Consider the following 20,789-nt stretch of genomic DNA (forward strand, 5'->3'; position numbering starts at 1 on the left):
TGCCCTTTTAAAATATGACTATTTTGTTTAAGTTAGCTCGAGTCTGTTTTTATTGAATGACACCAAAGAGCACTAGCTGATATGCTAAGTGCTGGAGTGGGAAGAGGCTTGTTTTTCCTATTAGAGACATGTTTTGTTAACGCTTGTGCAGTAGATCACAGGGAATGGTGGGTCATTAAAATAATGGTCCCAAGGAGTCCATGCCTTTTTACAATGGGATATTGCTGTCCCCTCCATCAAGATTCTGCCTTTGGATTCTATTTCTTAACCCTCTTGAATCTGGACTGATTCCTTTATTTTTTTTAAATAAGTTTTTTTTTATTGTGAAAATACGTACAGAGGGGTTATAATCACATGAGCAAGGTAATGAGTCCATTTCTTGTCAAGCATTGCTGCGTTTTCCTTTGGTTTTCCCCTACCATCCCTTCTCTCCCATCTCTACAACTACATCCCCCCCACCCGCCTAAATTGTAAAGTTTGTTTTTAAACATAGCATCTTATTGTTGCAATGGGTCCACCTGTATCCCTATTTAAACATTTTTTTCCCTTCCATTCCCCAAATTATACCAACATCAAATACAGCGAAAACAGGGGTTATAACGTGGGGAAGGGACATACAAAGCAACAAAAAATAATCACATGGTACCTCATAAATACGTTAGAAACAATACCAAGCAAGAAAAAACACCTGTGTCCTTATCTTAGAGATCATTTCGCTTAACAGCATCTTATCTACCTTTTCTGCTTGTCTCAGATATATACCAGTTATTGCAAATAAGGGAAACCATGGGACCTATGTTTCTTTGGGCCTGGCTTACTTCACTTAATATAATTTTGTCCAAGTCTTTCCATTTCCTAACAAATGGGGCAATGTCATTCTTTCTGATGGAGGCATAGAATTCCATATATACCACATTTTCTTGATCCATTCATCTACTGAGGGGCATCTGGTGGTTCCTTTATTTTTTTAAGTTTAACCAACAGGCTGTGGTGGAAATACTGTGTCTGATGTCCAGAGACCCTGAGAACATCATGCTGTGCGGAAGCTCCAGTGTTTGAGGGGAATTAGATGACCATAGCCACATACATGAACTCAGGCGAGACTGACAAAAGCCATTCAGCTTGAGGACCAACTAAACAGGAGAAGTACTAAGTAGCCATTGTTTTAAACCACCCATCTGTAGAGTACCAGATAGTGGTGAGGGGAGTGAAGCACAGAACACTGTGGCCTTTGAGACCCTGTCAGCTATTTCTAGCCTGGTAGTTTACATCAACTTTAACCTCAACTTTCAGGCTTACCCGATGAAGTTTGGACCTGCTAGCTCCTACAGTGCTTAAACTTATTCCTTAAAATATTCTACACGCCTTTCTCCTTTCTCCCATCTGCCCTCACTCCGATCTCTTCCTCCCTTCTCCTCTTCTCTCTCCTCCTTTCCCTCTATCCCTCTATTTCTTTTTTCTTCTTCTTCCTCAACATAGTTTCCCTGGGGCTTTCTATGATCTTTAAAAAAATTTACTTTTACTAATATTATTTGTAAGGAGCTGGGCACCAGTGGTTCTCACACCTGTAATCCTAGCTACTCAGGAGACTGAGATCTGAGGATCTTGGTTCAAAGCCAGCCCGGGCAGGAAAGTCTATGAAACTCTTATCTCCAATAAACCACCAGAAAACCAGAAATGGTGCTGTAGCTCAAGCCTTGAGCTGAAGAGCTTGAGGGACAGAGCTCAGGCCCAGAGTTCAAGCCCCATGACTGACAAAAAAAAAAAAAGAAGTCAATCAGGACAGAAACATCTGTGAGAATTCTGTGTCCAATTAACCACCAAAAAACTTAAGAAGTGTCAGACTGTCATCCCTGAGTGAAAAAATGTGACAGCACCCAGGCCCTAAGTCCAAGTCCCAGTACAGGCACACATATACATACAAAAATAGTATTTGTAACTGACAAATCTTAACTATACATTTATGGGGTACAGTGTGATGTTCTTATCTATGTGCAATATAGAATGATCAAATCAAGCTACTTGATTCTATGGCTTCTTGTTAGCTATTGGGAGAAGACATTTCTCTATTTCAATCCATTCCAAGTTTGTTTCATCCTCATTATTTTTGTTTTGAAACAGTCTTTCTATAAAGCCTAGAGTAGTCTCACACTATGTAGCCCAGACAAGCCTTGAAATAGCAATCCTCCTGCCGCTTCCTCCTATGTGCTGGGATGATGGGCATGTGCCATCATACTCAGCTCTTACCTTCCTTTGAAAATGATCTTTTCTTACTCTTGACCTCATGATTTGTTCAGTCTGATAGCACCCTTATCTTCCTTAGAAACTGTCAAATGGCTGCACCTTATTCATAACATTAAAACCTTAGACAAAGCATTAGATTTATTCAAGCTCTTCTTCTTATTTTCTCCTACTAGGCTGCCATTAGATCATTTTCTAACTCTCTCCTGTCAGGATTGCACTGATCTCAAATGTTAGGCAGGAGCAAAAGATGATGTGCAAATGTCCAGTCACAGATCCTTCCCAGTACTTCATCATGCCACTATCCCCACCGTGCAGCAATCATTTTGGAGTTTAAAGTTCTGGCTTCTGTCGTCCAGTTAGAAATATCATTCTGTGTGGCCTGTGTGCATATATCTAGGTGGGATTTCTTCAACCAATACTATATTTAAGTTAATGTTATCTTCTCTCAGCAAATGAAACTATTTCTTGTTTGCAACTATGATGGTTTCAAAGGATCTAGGGGAGGAGATAAGAGGATCACAAGTTTGAGGCCACCCTGCTCTACATAATGAGTTCAAAGCTAGCCTGGCTACCTAGTAAGATTGAGCCTCATAAATTCCAAAAACAGAAAAGCAAGTAACAAACAGGTACTAAAATACTTAGATACTCATTTTACCAAGAATGAAGTCTATCATTGCATTCTTTGAATCTTGGAGGTCTTACAGCTGCTCGGAGGGAGAGTCAACAGAAGACATGATGCTTTGTGACTTTCAGGGCTGGATCAAAAGAGGGCATGCTGCTTCAGCCATGTTCACGGAAATACCAGCACTTAGAATTTCAACTACCTTGTAAGAAATCCTGCTATTCAAAAGTCACCATGTTGTGAGGAAGCCCAGGTTCATGAAGAAGCTACATGTGGGTGCTCTCTCCTAGACTTCAACTCTCTCCACCCCAGACATTGAAGGAATCTGCGGATGATTCTAGCTCACAACTGCTAAGCCATCTCCGTACTGAAGTCAGCCCAGGGAAAACCTTAGAAATGGAGGAACAGAGAAACAGTACTCATAGTGTGTTTTGCTCAAATTCCTGACCAACATAACAATGCTTATTTTAAGGATCTAAATGTTTAGGTAATTTCTTAAACATCACAAAGAGCTGGAAAGGCAAACTGCAGTATAAACAAGCAAGCATGCGCAGAGGAGTCATCCCACAGCTGTTCTTGTGCCCAAGGAGGGTCCCTCAGAGTACCCCTATAGCAAGGGAGCATGTTGCCTCTTTAGAAACATTTACTGTGCAGCTAGACCTGAGCCTAAGCCTCAGTACCTAAGAAAAGATGGCTCTGAGAATTACTGCCAAGTAAGACCATCAGTATTCCCAAAACAAGAGCCAGTGTGGCAACATTTCCAATCACCAAGGATTTGGCTCTGATCCAAAGACAGTGGAAAGGACAACTAACAGAGTCCATGTTTGGTTCTGTTTTGCAAGACCTCTTTTGCTCTGACCCATCAAATATAAAATTGGAAAATCTCCAGAAAAGATACTACTTTGTACTTTGTAGAGAATTTGAACATCCTGGCTTTTAATATTCGTGGCTAAAAAAATAATCTGATTAAAAAATGAAAACTAAGAAATGATTTACAGAATCACAATAAAATAAAAAATATTCATACAGGCAAAACAGATTCATGAGGCTACGAGCTGCTTTGTATAGATGGTAGACTTGTAGATTTTGTAGTGGTTCCAAAGTCTGCCTCCTCTGGATAGTGGTTCTAGTTTCTAATTTTGCTGGTATACCTTATTTAAACTAGGGCTCAGGGTAAAGTTCCATGATAGGGCACTTGGCCTGCCATACACCATGGAGCTAGGTTTTGCCCATAGCACTACAAAAACTAAATACTGCATATGATGTCACACTAGATCTAAATATTTTGAGCAGCCTGAATCATAATTATTAATTTATCGAAGTAAGGATCAATTCTGATCATCCCCTCCTCTGCTCTAGGGAATGGCTTCCTTAGTGCTTCAGGTCCCCAGTGCCTGCGTGTGTTCCAGGACATGTGTGTGTGTATACTTGTGCATGTGCATGCCAGTTCAGGGGCTTGAACTCATGGCTTGGTTACCATACTTAAGCTTTTTCCACTCAAGGCTGGCACTCTACCACTTGAACCAAAGTTTCACTTCAGGTTTTTTGGTGGCTAATTGGAGATAAAGAGTCTTATGGACTTCCCTGCCCCTCAGTTTTAGCCTCCTGAGTGACAAGTGTTACAGACATAGCTACTGGCTCCAGGCTCCACATTTTTGTCTCTTGGCTGTGATCTCTGTATTAAAGTCTCTCCAGTCAGCTAAGATGGATTCTGTTTTCTGGAGGATGCTATTGATAAACCAAATCTTTTAACCAGAACAGCAGACTTTAGAAGGCCTGGTTATTATTTCTGACAAATTCTTCAAATGGCTTTCCACATTACTGAGTGACTTGGTTCTTCAACAATAGCTGTTCTTGAATTGTTAGTATTCCATTCAGTTATAATTAGAAAAAAAAAAGAATTGCTTAAGTGAAGCTTTGATAAATCTTCTCAAGGGGCCATATGTTAGATAAGGCCAAAGACAACATGTAAACAAATGACTATGGCTTGAACAAATAGGAGAAATAAAATTTTATTTATTAAAAACAAGCAGCCACTGGGTGCTGTTGGCTCATGCCTATAATCCTAGCTACTCAAGAGGCTGAGATAAGAGGACTGCAGTTCAAAGCTAGCCCTGGCAGGAACGTCCATGAGACTCTTATCTCCAATTAACCACCAGAAAACCAGAAGTGGCACTGTGACTCAAGTGGTAGAGTGCTTGTTTTGAGCTGAAGAGCTGAGGGACAGCGCCCAGGCCCCGAGTTCAAACCCAGGGCTGACACAAAAACAAACAAGCAAACAAATAAATAAGTATCAGGCAGCCATTCTATAGTCTACAGTTTTCCAACCCCTGATTTGGACAAATTAGTGATTTCTTTTTCCTCACATAGTAGGACCAGAGGTGTGCGTTTGAATCCATTTGCAAAATGACTCATTCTCATAACAATTCTCATGATTTATTCTTTTCCTTATGCGGATCCCTGTAGGGGATACTTGAGCATCCTTATACCAGGGAAGCTTGCTTCCCCCAGATAAAGCTATGCAAGAAAACAAAGTTAAAGCTGCAATGCCTTTCAATGGCCTGAAATTTAAGCCAAATTATTAAATTTGCTTGTTCTTTTGATTGCCTGGAGATGATGATGATTAGAGGGTATCTTCAGTCTGCAGGATTACCATACATACTTCACACCAGGAAAACACAAAGGAGAAAGGTCGAAAAAGATACAGCATCTCTGGAGGGGAGGACCTTCTATGTGGCTGACCCCTCAAGACACTCTTCTAACCACCAGTATGAGCCACAAAGTCTCTTAGCTTCTCAAATAGCTGAGAAGATCCTTCCAGCATGTAGAGGTGACCAAAACCAAGAGTTACTCAAAGACCCAAGACTAGAAGCAGGCTGGAAGCTTTAGGAAGCAACCATGGACAGAGGTACTAATGCTTGCTTGGCTTCCAGCCTGTGCCATGTACCAGAGTGAACATAGAAGGCAGCATTGATCTCATTTCTGGGACAACAGGACTATGGGACATGAGACTAGCAGATGTTGACCTCCAGTACTCTTCATTCAGAATACCTTACAGGCTTTTAAACATTCTTAGACTCCCTAGATCAGTGCAGACCCACTAAGTCAGCATTTTCAGGAGCCTAGAATTTAAAAAATTCTGATGCTGTTTGGCTTGAGAACTTCTAATACAACAAATCTTTTTTAGTGCAGTTGGAGACAGAATCAGGAGCTTTAGCAGCTGCCTTTCAACTTGCAACTCACTTGTAGCTTATAGTATAAGAAATCTCCTCACCTATGTCCTCCCTGGACTGTATTTTCCAAGTTTTGTTTCATCCAGGTCACCTTATTTAACTGAATCATATTGAAGGATAGGGACTATGAGTTCTGCCATCATTCAAGGCTCTTCTTTCAACCACACAGCATTGGCTATCCCCAATGAGCTCAATTTCATCCAAGCTGTTGATGAATGTGCTGTCTGGAGTAGAGCCCTGTGGCATTCCCCTAGGGAATTCCTGTGGAGAATTTATCTGCCACAAATATCTTGGCAGCATCCCTATCTCTATGATTTAATAACAGCTTCTCTGGGGGTCATAAGAGCATCTGTATTTCTTGCACATTCTGTGATGACATCTCAGGCCTCCTTCTATTTTTTTTAACTAGTCTATACAAATGATTCCAGAAGCCCGTCATATTCTCTTGGGGAAAATGAAGGCATAAGATGAACTGAGTGGTTCTACCTCTTCTGAAGCCAGATTTCTTCCTCGAATACTGACTGCTTCTCCTAGTAACTGTGTTTAGGCAAGTTATTGAATGGCTCAAGTTCTGGATATTCAGTTCTCATTTGTGAAATGGGGATTCTAATAGTGTGTTTCTCATAGGGCTGTTGTAATTATTAAGTGTGGGCTGGAAAGGTGGCTCAGTGGTAGAGTGCTTGCTTGCATGCATAAGGCCCTGGGTTCGATTCCTCAGCACCACATAAGCAGAAAAAGCTGGAAGTGGTGTTGTGGCTCAAGTGGTAGAGCACTAGCCTTGAGCTGAAGAGCTGAGGGACAGCGCCCAGGCCCAGAGTTCAGGCACCATGACTGGCAAAAAAAAAAAAAGAAAGTAGTTATTAAGTGTGAGGACTGGATAGAATGACACATAAAAAGCACCATGGAAGTTGCCATTCTCACAATCATCTTCTCCAACCAGTGGAGCTCTTTCTTATATTGTTTTGTGGAAGACACTGGATATGCTATTAATATCTTTTCTTCTACTAGATTCAGGTTTAAGTTGCTCTTCCTTGTTTAGTTTCCTAAGATAATATCTTATTTTATCTTATTTTATATGTTGTGTTGATACTGGAGCTTGAACTCTGAGCCTTGCACTCTCGCTTGGCTTTTTCACTCAAAGCTGGTACTCTACCACTTAGGCCACATCTCCACTTCTGGCTTTTTACTAGTTACTTGCAGGTAAGAGTCTCAGAGACTTTGCTACCTAGTCTGGCTTTGAACCACCACCTCAGATTTCAGGCTCTTGAGTAGCTGGATCACAGGCGTAAGCCTGTAAAAGATAAAAGCCTGGCAAAGATAAACATTTTAGATAACTAATTTTTGCTCTTTTTTCTTTGCTAATGTACTCGTTTAATACTATAAAATTCCCTTTAAGTACTAGTTTCACTTCATACTAAAAATGTTTTCATTTAGTTCCAAATATTTTAAATTTTCTGCCAAGAACTCTTTGACCTATAGATTATTTAGCGGTATGTTGTTGGGGATTTCCCAAATATTCTCCTATTAATGATTTCTAATTTAACTCCATTGGGGTGAAAGAACTGACTTTTTGTAATTGCTATCATTTTAAATTTGTTGGGATATATTTAATGACTCAAAATGTGGTCTATTTTAGTGAATTTTCTAAGCAAGCTTGACAAAATATGTGTATTTGGCTGGTGGTAGAGGGAGTAATCTATAAAAGTCAATTAAATCAAACTGATTATAGTGCTATTCAGGTCAATGCTATTTTTATTGCTTTTCTGCCTGCTTGATCTATAAATTATTGCCAGAAGGATGTTGAAGTCTCCAACTGCAATAGTAGATTTACTTAGCATACTTTTTTCATTTTAGTTCTCTCAGGTTTGGCCACACATATTTTGAAACTTTGTTAGTAGGCACATACAGAGTTATATCCTCTTGGAAAGTAGATTCATTTTATCATTTTGTGGCACCCTTACCCATCCATGAAATTTGTTTTGATTTCAGCTATTAGCATAGTGACTGACTTTCTTTCAATTAGTGTTAGTATGATATATATTCTCTATTTCTTTACTTTGAAACCATCAAAATCTTCTTTCCCAGGATGTCTAGAGCATCTGGATTTTATCCCCAGCACTACAAACAAATAAAGTGTTTTCATTATAAAAAAAAAACATATAGTTGTTTCCCTAGAGCTTGGAAGATACTTTCAGTTAATCTGAGTCTACCTTCAAAGGACACTTTCCTCATAGTGCAGGTACTTTAAAATAGAGAGTTCTGAATTCCTCTCTCACATGTCTTATGGCATTGTTGTCATTCTTTTTAGTTGTCTATATGCTGCTATTACCATGTACATTGTTACTGTTGTTTAGACAGTTACCTTTAGTCAGAATTTAGATTTGTTTACAAAGCTATCAGTTCTATTTGAAAGGAAGATGAGACTTTAACTCCCTCAAATAGAGAGGTATTCCCAGATTCCTCTGAAAAGCAAGAGTACAGTAAAATATCTAAAGAACCCTGCCATATAAAGAACTATGCTAGACACTACAGGGATATCACATGACAGCAAACTCAGACGCAAACTACTCTGACCTCTGCATTTTAGATATGAAGAAACCATGATTTAGGGCAGAGAAATAACTGATGCCTGGCTAATCTGAAAGAAAAAAATCAGAAAGGCAGTTGGATCGTTGAATACTATAGTGAGGGATAAAGGTGCTGAAGAGGACACTATTAAGTTAACTGACAAAATTAAAAGACAAAAAATATCAGAGAAAAGAACATTAAGCTTACTGATATTGACAACTGTGTCATAGTCATAAAAGATTTCTATTCTTAGGACAAACAGGTATTTAGGATTGAAGGACCATATGACAATGTAACATGCACTCATTCTGAACATAATTTATCCTCAAATATCTCAGACAAATATACACAAATACAAAGGAGGAAGGGAGGAATGATAAAAGTAAATGGGTCCAAATGTTAACAATAGGAAAGTATGGGTACAAAGTACTATTACTGTTTTAAGTTTGAAATGATCTTTAAATAAAAAAAAATGTCAACGTGATTCCTGAAGCCCTTTATTATAATGGATTATATCTCTTGTCATAAATTTGCTTAGAAATCCAGGGATTTTTCTCTATACTTTTGATCTTTTCCATACCAGTAGGCCCAAGATGCCAAAATATAGTTTATTTCTTTGGTTGTTGTAAACTCATTTTCAGAGAGTTTGCTAATATGGGTGGTAATCATCATGTGCAGAGAGAAACATCTAGAACACCTTATAAAAGGAAATGACCTCCCTGAATTTGGAAGCCATTGGTTGGAGGATCCTGATTATACCCAAGGCCTTTGCCCTCCAGTCAGAGCATACCACTGCTTTGCTGGCTCTGGCTCTCCTCCTTCACCATCCTTATGGAGAAGCATTCCATCTTCAGGATGCATTGAGCTGAGCGGGAACTCCCTGAGGTCCACTGTCTATTTGTTCTGTTGTTGAGTAGCAACACTCACACCTACATCTACCAGAAGGAAAACAGACACTTGAGCTGAAAAGCTGAGGGACAGTACCCAGGCCCAGAGTTCAAGCCCCACAACCGACAAAAAAATAAATAAATAAAGGCAAGGTAAGTGAAGAAATAGCCTTACAAGGTGTTTTTTTTTTAATGAAGTTTCAAAAGTTCCAAAATAATGTTATCACAGAATAGAATTGCCACTGGCAACCATTTTTTTAAATTTCTGAAAAGTTAGAGAAGCAAATGTCAATAACTGCAGTTTTTAATGATGGATCACAGACACTGCTGACAACCTAGGAAGATGTGGGCACCTGAGAACATTCTGGAATAGATGACTGAGCAGATGGCTGAGAGCCTGTAGAAAAGAATGCAGTGGTTATTGGAAAGAAGAATGAATTCACAAATAACACCTTGTGATGTACTAATTTTTTTAACAGAATCATTGGATTAAATCATCAAAATGATGTAAAAATAAGATGGCTTGATTTCAACAAAAACAGGAAACATGGGAAGGAGTAACAGGTTGACTGAGAAAGTAAACAATGCATCTACTGACCTGAAAGGCAATTCTGTTGCAGTATCAAATCCATTCTGTGCATAGTCTTTAGGCAAGACTTAGGGAAAACATGCCTAAAAAGCACAAAGCTGGGAGGAAGAGCCAACATGACATTAGAAATAGCTCAATAGACAGTCTAAACCCAATAGGAACATGAGTAAGTTTTTTATTTGGTCCTTCACTGACAGAAGACAATGGTTATATGAAATGAACATTAAACGTACAGGCTAAATGTAAGCCAGCCACAAGCAGCAGCTTCACAAATGGGATCAGTTATACTGGGTGCTGGGTTTTTAAAGAGGCTGCTGAGTAAGAATAACACCATGCACGTGGTATTCAGGTAAGGGGTAGGTTTATTCATCTTTCTGGCTGGCACCGGTCAGCTCCTGGATGGCGAGCAGACTCAGCCCTCCTCAGAGCCAAGTCTCCGTCTAGCCTAGTACCTGCGTTACTTAGGCAACTGGCACACCTGGAAAAGGTCGTATCTGCTGAGGTCACATCTGGATTCGATGTGGCCATACCTTTCTCCCACCTGGTCCCACCTCCCTTTACCTGGCCACTCCTCCCCCTTCCCCCCCCCCACCCTAGATAAGGCATGGATAGGAGGGGAGGGTGGTCAGATGCTCTCTTTTCCCAGCCTGTGGAGTGCCAACCTGGCCTGGTAGCAGCGGGAACAATGAATAAACCTACTTTTTACCTAAGCAGCCTCTTTAAAAACCTAACACTGATGTAATGTCGAAAAACGAACTTTGAGGCGTGCAGGGGGGGGGGAGGGGGATAGGAAGAAAGGGATGGTAAGGGGAAACAGGAGGAGGCAACAATGCTTGATAAGAAATGTACCTATTACCTTGTCCATGTAATTGTAACCCTCTGTACAGTAGTCTCACACACAAAAAAAAACTAACACTGGGGGCTGGGAAGGTGGCTCAGTGGTAGAGTGCTTGCCTTGCATGCATGAGGCCCTGGGTTCGATTCCTCAGCAGCACATAAGCAGAAAAGGCCAAAGTGGCACTGTGGCTCAAGTGGTAGAGCGCTAGCCTTGAGCTGAAGAGCTGAGGGACAGTGTCCAGGCCGAGTTCAGGCCCCACGACTGGCAAAAACAACAACAAAAACAAAAGCAAACAAGCAAAAAAAAGAAACAACAACAAAAAACCCCTAACATTGGGTACATAACCTGTTGAAGGTGCAAGAGCTGAATCAGCACTTGTGCATGGTGCTTTGTTGACTTGAACATTCTCTCCTTTAACCTTACAATCAACAATCCAAATGGCAAGACAGTTCTACCTCCATTTGACAAGTGAGACAATTTTAGCTCAGAAGACAATACATGAGCAAATTGTCCCAAGGTCATCTCATAGGATTCAAACTGAGTCAATACCAATTCTTGACTGGTTGGGACCATGAAACTGATATCTCCATTAAGTGCCTTGGTCATGCCACACTGGCAGTTTTCAAGGGTCACTTAAAATAGAAACTGCTGAAGAACTGGAACAAATCAGCCTGGGGAGGATGAGGAAGTAGACACGATGAAGCTAATGGTATACTATGACTTGCTAGATCTCCACAGTCCAATCCCTGCTCCTCTCTGAGGTCTTCTGTCCCTGTCCTCACATGCCTCCTCTTTCCTCAATCTCAGTTCTACTAACCTGCTGGTAGCTGTCTAAATGCTTTTTTTCTCACACCTGGAGGCAACAGGACCTGCCATTTCATTCTACTCCAATGCTCACTGTAGTCACCTGGTCAACCTCATTTCTGCCTACATACCCTGAAGTGCCCCCCAACCCCCTCTCCCCCAGTCCAAGAAGAAGTCCCTTCTTAGAACCAAGCCTAGGTTCAAGTCTACCTCCCTTTGCAGGGGGATGTTAGCTGCAACTCTCTTGACAGACTATCTAAGTGTACTTCCGCTTAAATGATTGAGTTTCTAACTCACCCACTCTCAAGGAAGATTGAAAAACTAACAAATCTAAAATACCATCACAACCAGGTAAGTTCAAAATAACTATTTAAGGCAGGTATTCTAGCAGCTCTAAATATTGAACAAACTGCTCTCTGAACCCTAGGAGAAAATGCAATGCCAACAGAAAACTGACACCTCTCCTCTCCAATATAATTAGGGGGAGGATTTTTTTGAATGTTATTCCATGCTTTTTTGAAAGGAGTTCTTTAACTCTATGTTTTTGTGTGTGCTAGTACTGGGGCTTGAACTCAAGAGCTAGGGGTAGGCATTGTTATCTATCTTTTTTTCACCCAAAACTGATACCCTACCACTTGAGCCACAAGCTCCATTTTCAGCCTTTTTGGTGGTTAATTAGAGGTAAGAGTCTCACAGATTTTCCTGCCCAGGCTGGCTTTGAACCTTGAGCCTCATATTTCAGCCTCTTGAGTAACTAGAGTTACAGGTATGAGCCTGGTTCTTTAACTGTATTTTTTTTTTTTTGTCAGTCGTGGGGCTTGAACTCTGGGCCTGGGCGCTGTTCCTCAGCTCTTCAGCTCAAGGCAAGCGCTCTACCACTTGAGCTACAGCCCACTTCCGGTTTTCTGGTGGTTTATTGGAGATAAGAGTCTCAGACTTTCCTGCCCAGGCTGGCTTTGAACCGCAATCCTCAGATCTCAGCCTCCTGAGTAGCTAGGATTACAGGCGTGAGCCACCAGCGCCCGGCCTTTAACTGTATTTTTAAAGGACCTAAATAAGCAGTGAACTGAAAATGAATTCTGAAAGTGGCTGGCCTAAAAGGGGCAGAAATAACAAATTAGTGACAGAAAGAGCATCCCTCTAGTTTTAGAATTAGTAAAATGACAGCAGATCAGAGGAAATGGGGTATGTGTAGAGCTGTTTGTTCCTTATGATCAAGTCAGTGAAATACCAAGATTTCTTTAGGCCCATCTGCACCTATCCAGTCAAAATACAGCTTGGTAGAGAAAATGTCCTTCTTCGTACCACCAACCATGAGGTGATCCTCTAGAGTATCCAAGCCCAGAAGATGCCTTTATTTGGTCTATGTTTTGTGTAGCCACAAGAGCTTGGATTCCTGTAAACCATGAAAGGCAAGATTAAACGGATCCTGCTCCCCAGCGTTGTGGGCACAGTGCTTTGTTTAAAGTACTGGGCCCAAGATTTGCCAAGGCCTCTCAGAAATGCCATACATGGTACAATTCTCTTCTCTCATCCTCATTCAAATGATGTTTTAATTGACACTAAACAGCAAGCTTTATAAATAAGCAGAAAGCAGGAGTCTGAGATGTTATGAGGATGTAAAGACTGATTCTTATACTCTGCTAGTAGAACTGTACCCAAAATTAATTTTAGCTATTAGCTCTATAATCACAATTGGACATGACCTTCAAAAGCAACTTAACCTTTTGTTTTTTATTCACTGCGGCATTCTGGCTTCCTTCTAGAGCTTTCACTGTTTCTCTCCCTCCGTGAGCTGATGATGTGTGTACACTGGTCCTTTATTGAAAGTGATCTTCAGAATAATGGAAATGCTTCCTTCAATGCTACACAAATAGTGAGCATTTTCTGAAATTCTTCATGCTTCCTATATAGTATGAGAGAAGATTTTAAAACTAGTTAGAATAAATGATCTCTCTTCACTTAAGTAGACTTAGAACTTCTGATCAAATGGCCAACCTTCCCAACATCACCATCCACTTGGTAATTATGTGTAAGAAAACCAGTATTATCCATGTTAATGCAACAAATTATACCTATTGTTCCTATCTTATGTATGACTCTGTCTCTCCCCTACATCTTTTAAATATTAAGAAACATTCCCCATGTACACTTATACAACCACTTTGGAAAGCAGTCTGGAGGGTCCTTAGAAAGCTAAAAATTGACCTCCCTTACGACCCAGTCATACCACTTCTAGGCATCTACCCTGAACAACAGAACCAATATACAAGGACACGTGCACCTCCATGTTTATTGCAGCACTGTTCACAATAGCAAGAATATGGAAACAACCCAGATGCCCCACCACAGATGAATGGATCCAAAAATTGTGGTATCTATACACAATGGAATATTATGCAGCCATTAGAAACGACAAAATAATGGCATTTGCAGGGAAATGGATGGAGCTAGAAGGAATCATGTTGAACGAGATAAGCCAAGAGCAAAGAGACAAACGGTGCATGGTCTCCCTGATAAGTGGATGCTAAATCCAAAATGTTAGGTGATACGACAAAACTAACAGGAATTAAGAAACAAAGAACTCCCACTCATCTGGTTGAACCACTACTAAATATCCCCATGCTGCTGATCACATGTATGGTGTATATGTGTACACCGTTATATGTTATAGACTATGATAGACAATTTGCTCCAGGAAAGTTAGAATGAACTTGTGACTTTAAATGAGCATCATTATTCCACAATACTGTGAAATTCGGGAAATTATGTAATCACTTAATCACAATTAAAAAAAAAAGAATCTCGGGGAAGGAAGGGATGGTAGGGGGAAAACAATGGAGGGGGTAATAATGCTCAATAGGAAGTGTGCTCATTACCTTACTCATGTAACTGTAACCCTCTGTATAGTATCTTTACAATAAAAAAAAAGAAAAGAAACATTCCCCAGGCTAATGAGCCGCAGCTCATTAGGTCTTCTTCCTCTGAGGTTTCAGAACCTTCAGCCATTTTGCCCCAGTGCTGTTGCTTACTCTCCAGTTAGTTGTGTCCCTTTTAAAGAACAGTCAAGAATGGAGCTATGGGCAATGAAAGCCTTTAACATCTTACCACTATCTAAACATCTAGCACATTAACTTTATTACTATGCATCCCCATCACCCCTGGCTATAAGAACAGGCTGCAGCTGTTCAGTAAGCATTAATTGGTAGTAAGATGTTGTGGCAGGAAAACATATGATAGATATGTTCAGTAAGCTCAAACCCAGCAGCTTAGAGAACAGCTTAAGTAACTTTAACGTAAGCTTGAATTCACTTTTAAAATCTACTTCAGTAACTCAAACTGGAGAGCTTTGTGAGCCTCACTTCCCACAGAACTAGAAGAGCTCACTACCAAAATGCAACGTTTTCAAATCTGGAGGCTCAACTATTGTGAATTGTGCTAGATGTCCAGAACAATGCAATCTGGCAAATCCTTTCCAACTCTATATTCCAAGTACTTAAATGTGCACTGGAGATTGCATTCCCCTTCCCCACCCCCCACTTTCTGACATGTTTTCATTTGAAATAGACAACTAGGTTAGACTAGAGGGCCTCAGATGTTATTATAAAGGTCATGGGTAGACAAAGAATCGGCATTACTAAAATATCAAATAAGGATGTCTACTCTACAGTTAGGCAAAAACATTTCAAGAAAGTATAACTATTTACATAGCATCTACATAAATACACATACATATAGATGCACATGTGTAACTCACTATTTTATAGTGTCAAAAATGACTACTATGAGCTGGGCATCAGTGGCTCATACATGTAATACTAGCTACTCAAGAGGCTGAGATCTAAGGATCGTGGTTTGAAGCCAGCCCAGGTAGAAAAGGCCATGAGATTCTTATCTCCAATTAACTACGAGAAAAACCGAAGTGGTGCTGTGGCTCAAAGTGGTAGAGCAAAAAAGCTCAGGCACAGTGCCCAGGCCCTGAGTTCAAGGCCCAGGACTGGCTTTTAAAAAGAAAACTACTGTAGATATGCCACTAATAGAATAACTCAACTAGAAACTGCTTTGGCAGAATTGGCTCTTTTCTTCAAGAACCCCTGAGTAGAATGACTTGGACCAATGGATATGTAGATAAGTGCACAGCTCCGGGAAGTGTATCTGTATGGACAATGTAGCTGGCCTTTCTCTCATCTCCCAGTTGTAGCAACTACACTTGGTCAAAATGATCTGGCCTTTCTGCAATTGGATTTGCTTCCCCTCTACACTCCTGTTTCCTGCCCTCTGATTTCCAAGTACACTGTGCCCAACCACAAATTACCACAGATGGACTCATCCTAGAACAAGAGGCCTGTGTGGCCATTAAAAAAAAATTGTTGAAAAGAAGTATGAGTTAGACATATTCCATTTCTAAAGGTATCTTTAGATATACAGAATTTGTTTGATAATAGTGTGTTAAGATTTGGGGTTTTATTATTATTTATTTTTAGAAAAAAGAGAAATTTTACAAGATGCAAAGTCTCACACAATTCACTGTTATGGTAACTATTTTTACATCCTAACACAGGCCCTGTTTTACAAAGCAATGTTGGAAGGAACACGGACAGCAGGGATGTGCTGGAGACCCATCATGAACACACAGAGCACATCTAGTGTACTTGATGACAAGTGATGTCGGGTCAGCCTGTTCCAAAAGAGCCAAGACATGATGAAAATCATTGAAAATCTGAGGGGGAGACGGAGGTGTGTGTTCTCTGCCTTGTGCACCCCAGACACCACAATGCAGTGCCCCATCAGACCACAGCAACTACAGAAAGGGTAGCAGTCCTTTGGTGTTTTCTTGCAGATATTCAGTTTCCTAGTTCTTATTTTTGTCTTCTTTTTCATGTTTCAGTCCCAAATTCTTACAGCAGTGTTGGTGCTTAGTATCTCCCATTTTCAGGATCCAGTTCTGCCCAATGGTAATACACTAAAAAGAACAAAGAGAAGACACATTACTAAGAAGGACTCCAAAAACTGCCTTCAAATTTTATCAACACAGGCATGAAAGCTCTAAAAAGTAACTGAATATATTCTTTCAAGTGCATGCAAAAATGCCAACACTAGCACCACAGTATTCTACTTCATTGTGAAAACATTCTGCCATGTTGCCATGTATAAAACAATTATCGTCTCATCAGAGTCTCTAATTGATTACAATTCTATTCTCAAGCTCAAAAAGACAACAAACCAAAAAGCTAAAAATCCTTCTAAATGAATTTGAAGTAAGTGAAAATGAAAATACAGCATATCAAATTTTGTAATACTCACCTAAGGTAGTGCTTGGGGGAAAGTCATAGCATGCAGCACTTATGATTTGAAAAGAAAAGGCTGCCAAATCAATACTCTGAGTTTCTATCTTAAGAAACTGAATGACTAAAGAGTAAACCCCTAAAAGGCAGAAACCAACAGATAAAGAAAAGAAATATAAATAAAACCACCAATAAAATGGATAAATCCCTGGCCAGACTTAACAAGAAATAGGATATGACACAAAATATCAATATGAGGAATCAAAGAGAATCAAACATCAGACAAACCTTAGTGACATTTAAAAAATAGGCCTGGTGGTATACATCTGTAATCCCAGAAACTTAGGAGGCCTTAGGCATGAGGACTGTACCTGGTCAGTCTGGGTTACATAGCAAGACTGTCTAAAAAAATATTGCATGTTCTTCCTCATGTGTGGAATTTAGACCTACAACAACGTGAATCACATGAATGTAAAGTAGGATAGAGTACTGCTTAGAAAACCAACAGGAAATGAGAGTTTGCTAGGAGAGGGTGTAGGGCATGAAGATGAATGAAGCATTTCAGATGGATGTACAAAAACAGAAAAATGAAACCCAATAAAATTGTGTAATAAGAAAGAGTAATATAGCGGATGAAATTGATCAAGGTACATTATAGGTATGTATGGAAATATACTGAAACCCCTTCACATAATTAAATATGATAGTTAAAAGGAAAAAAAGGAAATTAGTGAAGTAAGACATGCTTAGAATGGAGCTGGCTTGGGATTGGTGAAGTAGTGGCAGGAACAAGAAGGTACAGATGCCCGTGGAAACACAGCTCTCCTTTTACAATTTAGTATGCTCCACTGATAGAGTATCTTTTTGAAGCCAGGTTATTTAATAAAATGTATTATATCCTAGAAAACCAATGAAAGCAAGTTTTTGTGTCCCTTCTTATCACCTGATCTTGGATCAAGGCAGGTGGTTGTTTTTGTTGTTGCTTTTCCTTTGGTGCCAGTCCTGGGGTTTGAATTCAGGACTTAGGCACTGTTCCTGAGGTTTTTTTTTGCTCAGGGCCTGTGCTCTATCTGGCTTTTTTGGTGCCTACTTAGAGATAAGAGTTCACAGATCTTCCTGCCTGGGTTGGCCTTGAACTGTGATCTTCAGATCTTAGCCTCCTGAAGTAGGTAGGCTGTTTATTATGAATTATTTGAGCCCAAATCCTAGCTCAGAAGCATATGACCTTCATTGTTAGGTGTGATTCTGTAGGTATAAAATTTTTTAAAGGATTGTTTTAAAAGGACACATCACAAAAATCTTTCTGCCTACAAATTGACACACACACGCACACACACACACACACACACACATGGGTTAAATTCCTTGAAAAGTAGATAGAAAGGCTTCATTTTCAAATTAATAACAGTGAGGGGGTTGCTCAAAGAAAGTACTGGGACAGGGAACAACATAAATACTTAACCCTGGGATAATTTTTAATACTCCTCCAAAGATGTTTGGTTCTTTGGTATAAAATGTTCAAGTGTCTCATATTTCCCTTTGTAGTTCTGAGGCTATGACAAACCCAGCTGATATTGCCAAGACTTGTGATATGGGCATTTGTCATTTAAGAGTTAGGCTAGATCTCTAAACTTAGCACAGCAACTTCTGTCTCTTCTTATCTAAATGCTAACTGGATGAATTTTAGTAAGAGCAAAAGATTCTGAAAACAGTACATACTCCGTTGTATCATTCTGTCAGTGGCTTGGACTCTGCCTAGGCAGAGTTGAGCCTTTCATTCCTGTGTCCACCTTAGGTAAGAAAGCATCTAAGACCAGGAAAGGCTAGCTGGGACTATGATTAATCCATGGTGGAGCCAGGTAAGAGATGGAAACCTTCCCCACGTTTTACCCTCATACTCCAAAACTCACCAATACTCCTTCCTAATACATGCTTAAAGACCACCAACAGGTGGAAAATGAAGTTATTCCTGGAGACCAAATCAAAACCAACTCATCTACTCTTACATTAAATTGAAGATATTAGCTCAAATCTAAGAACCTGGGGCCTCTTATTGCCTCTCTCAAACTGAAAAGCAAAGTTCTAAAATTGTTTACCACATTGGCCTTCCCAATTTTCTTGGCACAAATTAAATTTTGTCTTTGTTTTTGAACTTGGCTAGGGATGAGTTCAGTGTAGAACAATTGGTTGGCCTGTATAAGACATTGAGTTATATTTCCAGCAGCAGCAGCGGAGGAGGAGGAGAACTTTGGGATTCTCATTGAATGTATTTTTCTTTCTTTTATATTTACTTCAGTTAAATATAGTAAAATATCCTAATTCTTAGTGCTTTGGGAAAATAGTATTATGCTTCAAATGTGTGATATATAGGGAGCATTATAGCTTACTCTAGTAGAATAAAGGATGTAGAAAATTATTCATGATATTCAGTTAAATGAAAACATAAGATAACACTACACTACACACACACACACACACACACACACACACTTTGTTTAAACTTAAGCAGTTTTTCTTTTTTCCAGTGTTCCAGCTGAAAGCTTCTATCTACCATAATGAATGGACTGGTCAACAGATGATGCTTTTTATTTTCAGTCTCATATGATCCAACTATCCCATGCAGCATATATAGCTATAAGAACTGAAATGAATATGCCAAAGAGACATATGTATTTACTTGTTTATTACAGTTCTATTCACAATAGCCAAGACATGGAATCAATTTAGGTGTTCATCGACAGACAAAGTGGTATACAAATAAAATGGGAGATTATTCAGCTATTAAAAAGAATAAAATTGTTTCCTTTGTGGCAGCATGAATAGAACTAGAGGATATTATGTTAAGAGAAATAAGTCAGGTATAGAAAGGCAATACTTCACATTCTCACATATAGGAATGTTAGCTTTAAAAAAAAAAAAGTTGGGCTGGGATGTAGCTCAGTGGCAAAGCGCTTGCCTAGCAAGTGCAACGTCCTGGGTTCGATCCCCAGTACCAAAAAAAAAAAGACAAAAAAAAAAAAAAAGTTGAGCCGGGCACTGGTGGCTCACGCCTGTAATCCTAGCTACTCAGGAAGCTGAGATCTGAGGATCACAGTTCAAAGCCAGCCTGGGCAAGAAAAGTCTGTGAAAACTCTTATATCCAATAAGCCACTCAGAAAAAGCCAGAAGCAGTACTGTGTTGAGTACAAAGAGGATCAGGGACAGTGCATAGGTCCTGAGTTCAAGCCCCAGGACCAGAAAAAGGTTGATCTCAAAGAAATAATGAACAGAATTGAGGTTACCAGAGCCTGAGAAAAACAGGGAAGAGGGAGAAATGGAAGAAGGTTAACAAGTAGTGTCATTGGATAGGATGTCTTATAGCATGCAGGATGACTACAATAGGAAAGAACTAATTGAATATTTCCAAGTATCAGGCAGAGAGGATTTTGAATGCTCCCAACCAAAACCAAAATATATCTGACATGCCAGATGTGCCAATTAACCTGGTCTGATCATTTCATATTGTGCATGTGTGCTGAAATGTCACTCTGTACCCCATAAGTATGGACAAGTAAAAAAGTCGGTTCAAAATAAAAATCTACTTTAAAAGCAAATGAAATAGAAAAAAGTAGAGTGGAATAAAATATTTAAATATAAAAAGTGATGTACTGGGTGGTGGTGGAATGGGAACTCAGAAATCAGTAGCAGCAATGCTGCAGGGATGGGCAGAAGAACTGGGA

This window comes from Dipodomys ordii, unplaced genomic scaffold (assembly GCF_000151885.1).
Source record: "Dipodomys ordii isolate 6190 unplaced genomic scaffold, Dord_2.0 Scaffold99, whole genome shotgun sequence".
NCBI classification, from domain to species: Eukaryota; Metazoa; Chordata; class Mammalia; order Rodentia; family Heteromyidae; genus Dipodomys; species Dipodomys ordii.